The sequence below is a fragment of the Herpailurus yagouaroundi genome, unplaced genomic scaffold (genome assembly GCF_014898765.1).
Source record: "Herpailurus yagouaroundi ecotype Mexico unplaced genomic scaffold, PumYag 55504, whole genome shotgun sequence".
Taxonomy (NCBI): domain Eukaryota; kingdom Metazoa; phylum Chordata; class Mammalia; order Carnivora; family Felidae; genus Herpailurus; species Herpailurus yagouaroundi.
In genome coordinates, this window is record NW_024413974.1 from 5861 (window position 1) to 11346 (window position 5486).

At 39.0% G+C, this 5486-nt stretch overlaps 1 pseudogene; it reads right to left on the minus strand.

Moving 5' to 3' along the window:
* Window positions 1–2378: 2378 nt before the first annotated feature.
* On the minus strand, window positions 2379–3985 carry LOC121024090 (cytochrome c oxidase subunit 1-like; annotated as a pseudogene).
* Between the last annotated feature and the right edge of the window lie 1501 nt (window positions 3986–5486).

A 5486-nucleotide genomic window follows, 5' to 3' on the forward strand; every position in this document is an offset into this window, starting at 1 on the left:
AGTCCATTTGCATTCAGTGTTATTTTAGAAAGATATGGGTTTAGAGTCATTGTGATGTCTATTTTCATGCTTGTAGCGAGGTTTCTGGTTCTTTGTCTCACAGGATCCCCTTTAGGATCTCTTGTAGGGCTGGTTTAGTGGTGATGAACTCCTTCAGTTTTGTTTGTTTGGGAAGACCTTTATTTCTCCTTCTTTTCTAAATGACAGACTTGCTGGATAAAGGATTCTCAGCTGCATATTTTCTGTTCATCACATTGAAGGTTTCCTGCCATTCCTTTCTGGCCTGCCAAATTTCAGTAGACAGATACATCACGAGTCTTCTCAGTCTCCCTTTATAGGTTAGAGCTTGTTTAACCCTAGCTGCTTTCAGAATTTTCTCTTTATCCTTGTATTTTGCCAGTTTCACTATGATATGTCGTGCAGAAGATCGATTCAAGTTACGTCTGAAGGGAGTTCTCTGTGCCTCTTGGATTTTAATGACTTTTTCCTTCACCAGATCTGGGAACTTCTCAGCTATTATTTCTTCAAGTACCCCTTCAGCACCTTTCCCTCTCTCTTCCTCCTCTGGAATACCAATTATGCATATATTATTTAATTTAATTATGTCACTTAGTTCTCTAAGTCTCCCCTCATACTCCTGGACTTTTTTTATTTCTTTTTCTCAGTTTCTTCTTTTTCCATAATTTTATCTTATAATTCACCTATTCTCTCCTCTGCCTCTTCAATCCGAGCTGTGGTCGCCTCCATTTTATTTTGCAGCTCATTTATAGCATTTTTTAGCTCCTCCTGACTGTTTCTTAGTCCCTTGATCTCTGTAGTAATAGATTCTCTGCTGTCCTCTATACTTTTTTCAAGGCCATTGATTAATTTTGTGACTATTATTTTAAATTCATTTTCTGCTATATTGCTTAAATCGTTTTTGATCAGTTCATTAGCTGTCGCTATGTCCTGGAGTTTTTTTTGAGGAGAATTCTTCCATTTCATCATTTTGGATAGTCCGTGGAGTGGTGGGGAACTGCAGGGCTCTTCCCCTGTGCTGTCTGGAGTAAGTTGCATTGGTAGGCGGGGCTGCAATCAGACCTGATGTCTTCCCCCAGCCCACCCTGGGGCCACAGTCAGACTGGTGTGTACGTTTTCGTCCCCTCTCCCAGGGCAGGACTCACTGTCGAGTGGTGGGGCCTCTCTCTGGGCTACTTGCACACTGCCAGGCTTGTGGTGCTCTTTTGATTGGATCTGGCATATTAGCCGGGGTAGATCTGCAAGGTGCACAGGGGCAGGAGGGGTAGGCTCAGTTCGCTTTGCCTTCAGTGGTCTGCTTCAGGAGGGGCTCTGTGGCACCAAAAGGGAGGCAGACCCATCGGAGGGATGGATCCACAGAAGCACAACGTTGGGTGTTTGCACGGTGCATGCAAGTTCCGTGACGGGAACTGGTTCCCTTTGGGATTTTGCTGTGGGATGGGCGAGGGAGATGGCGCTTCACAGCACCTTTGTTCCCCACTAAGCTGAGCTCTGTCCTCTGGGGCTCAACAACTCTCTCTCCCAATATCCTTTAGCCCCCCGGCTCTCTGAGCAGAGCTGTTGACTTATAATATTCCAGAGGTTATTCCTACTGGCTGTCAGAACACACTCTGTCCCGCCCCTCCACTTTTGTAAGCCAGACTCAGGGGCTCTGCCTTGCTGGGTGGCCTGGATGCCCCTCCACCGCCCTGGCTCCCTCACACTAGTCCGTGTAGTGCGCAATGCCTTTCCACCCTTGCTACCATCTTCCATGGGCCTCTCATCTATGCTTGGCTCTGGAGAGTCCGTTCTGCTAGTTTTCTGGTATTTTTCTGGGTAAATTAGATATATGTGGGTGGGATCTAAGCAATCAGCAGGACACGGTGAGCCCAGTGTCCTCCTACACTGCCATCTTCCTCGAGGGGGTGTGACATTTACCTTTTAGTATTTTTTTTAAGTTTATATATTTATTTTGAGAGAGAGAGAGAGAGAGAGAGAGAGATAACAAGTGGGGAAGAGCAGAGAGAGAGGGAGAGATCATTCCAAGCAGGCTCTTCACTGTCATTATTGAGCCCTGTGTGGGGCTCAAACTCATGAACGGTGATCATTACCTGGGTTGAAACCAAGAGCTGGATGCTTAACTGACTGAACCACCCAGGGGCCCCCATTTAGTTGTTAGTATTAATGAAATAATATAAAGTAATAAAGAGCTGATTAAGATGATCATCAGCATGTTGTCATGAAAATGTAAGTATTCTTTTATCATTGGAGATGTCACATCTTAGAAACCTATTTGAAAGGGGTATGCCATAGAAATATACAGGACTTCAACCTATAATTTAACTTTGACAAAGTTTTGTAATTTTTAATAACATCTCATTATTGAGAAAAACGTAATGGTTATGGTGTTGGCTTGAAACAAGTTTGAGAAGTTTTGACTCCTTCCTTTCTTATTTTAGACTTATGCAAGTGGATTCTTCAAATATGTGAGATGGAGGACGGCATCAGAGTAGTCATTTGAAGTTAGAATTAATCGCTTCTACTATTGCTAGTTCTCATTTGGATGCAAAAGCTTCTCAAACTATAAAGATTATTAATATAACTGTGGTGATGAGATGAATGAGCCTGTTTATGAAATGGTATTTCATGTTGTGTACACATCTGGATAATTGGAATAGCATGAAGGTATTCTTGATAAGTCAAGAAAGTGTTGTGGGAAGAAGATTATATCAACCTCAACAAATATAATTATGAAGTGAACTTTTGCCTAAGTAGAATTAAGTGTGCAGAATGAAAATAGAGGGAATCAATGAATGAAACTTCCAATAATAGCAAATACTGCTTCTATTGATAAGACATAGTGGAAATGTGCTACTATATAATATGTGTCATGGAGGAGAATATCTAGGAATGAATTAGCTAATACAATTCCTGTTAAGCCCCCCACTGTGAATAAATAGATAAAACCCAGGACTCATAGCATGCCTGGTGATCATTTGATGTCACCTCCATGAAAGGTTGTTAGTCAACTAAATACTTTTACTCCTGTTTGGATAGCAATAATTACAAAGGCTGATGTAAGGTATGCTCATGTGTTGGCATTCATGTCTACAGTAAATATATGGTGAGCTCATGCAATGAAAGCTAGGAATCTGATGGACTTATGGCTGAAACTATTTCTATATATACAAAGAGTTCTTTTTTTTCCTCCTGAATAATAGGTAATAATATGTGCAATCATTCCCAAATCGGGTAAAATTAGGATATACACTTCAGGGTGCCAGAAGAATCAATATATCAATATACTTGTTATAAAATAGTGTCTCATATTTCTGTAGGGTCAAAAAATGTGGTACTTAGGTTGTGTTCTGTTAGTTACATAGCAATTCCAGTTGCTAAAACTGAAAGTGACAGAAGTAGAACAGCTGTAATTAGGACAAAACAAATGAATAAAGGTGTTTCATATTGGGATATAGCAGGTGGTTTCATGTTGATATTGTAATGAAGTTGATAGCCACTAAAATTGAGGATACACCTGCTAAGTAAAGGGGAAAAATAGACCTAGTGGTGCTCCTGTGTGTGCTGGATTGCCAGCTAGAGGAGGATATACAGTCCAACCGGTTCCTGAACCTGTTTTAACTATGGATGATGTAAGAGAACAAATGATGGTGGTAATAGTCAGAAGCTTTTATTGTTGATTCAGAGAAATGGTATATCAGATGTTCCAATTATTAGTGGTACTAGTCACTTTCCAAACCCTCCAATTATAATAGACAATATTATAAAGAAAATTATTATGAATATGTGTGGGCAGTCACAATTACATTATAAATTTTGTCATCTTACAGTATGTCCCTGGAATGACCTAGTTTGGCATGGATTAGAACATATGGGTAGTTCCCACTATTCCAACTCATGCACCAAATAGAAGACACAGGGTACCAATATCTTCATGATTTTGTGAAAATAATCAGTGGTTTATGAACATAGGTAAAATGACTGAGGAAAACATTAGACTATAATTGTAAAAACAAAGGTTGAGCCCTCTTTTTGTCAAGCTCTGTGGTGAATATATCGAAATGCAAATTCAAAGAAGCAGCTTTAGCACAGAAAACTCCCTTCAGACATAGCTTGAATTGATCTTCTGCACATCACATCATAGTGAAACTGGAAAAATACAAAGATAAAGAGAGATTTCTGAAAGCAGCTGGGGACAAACAGGCCTTAATGTACAAGGGTAGACACATAAATGTAATAGCAGAACTATCTACTGAAATTTGGCAGGCCAGAAAGGAATGGCAGGAAATTTTCAATGTTTTGAATAGGAAAAATGTGCAGCCAAGAATCCTTTATCCAGCAAACCTGTCATTCAGAATACAAAGAGAGATAAAGGTTTTCTCAAAGAAAAACTGAAGTAATTCATCACCACTAAAACAGCCCTACAAGAGATCATAAGGGGGACTCTGAGTGAAATGTTTCAAAGACCACAAAGGGCCAGAGACACCACTAAAAGCACAAAACCTACAGATAACACAATGACCATACATCCATATCTTTCAATAATAACACTGAATGTAAATGGACGAAATGCTCCAATCAAAAGACATAGGGTACCAGATTGGATAATAAAAAAAAAAACCAAGACCCATCTATTTGCTGTCTACAAGACACCCATTTTAGACCTGAGGACACCTTCAGATTGAAAGTGAGGGGATGGAGAACTATCATGCTACTGGAAGTCAAAAGAAAGCTGGAGTAGCCATACTTATATCAGACAAGCTAGATTTTAAACTAAAGGGTGTAACAAAAGATGAAGAAGAGCATTATATCACAATTATGGGGTCTATCCTTCAAGAAGAGTTAACAATTTTAACCGTTTATGCACCGAATTTAGAAGCCCCCAAATATATAAAACAATTAATCACAAACATAAGGAATCTTATTGGTAAGAATGTGGTAATTAAAGGGGACTTTAATACTTTCAGCAATGGAGAGATCGTCCAGACAGAAAATCAATAAAGAAACAATGCCCTTGAATGATACACTGGATCAGATGGACTTGACAGATATATTCAGAATTTTTCATCCTAAAGCAGCAAAATACACATTCTTCTCGAGTGCACATGGAACATTCTCCAAGATAGATCAAATACTGGGTTACAAAACATCCCTCAATAAATATAAAAGAATTGAGATCATACCATATACATTTTCAGATCACAATGTTATGAAACTTGAAATCAACCACAGGAAAAAGTTTAGAAAACCTCCAAATTCATGGGGGTTAAATTACATTCTGCTAAAGAATGAATGGGTCAACCAGGCAATTAAAGAAGAAATTTAAAAATATATAGAAATAAATGAAAAGGAAAACACAACAGTTTTCATAAACATTCATACCCTTTCAGATGCAGTATCTTCTATATATTCAGTTGTGCAGTTTGTTCTGCCAGTCAGATTGCTTTCCAATTTATTGACTTGGATGTAGA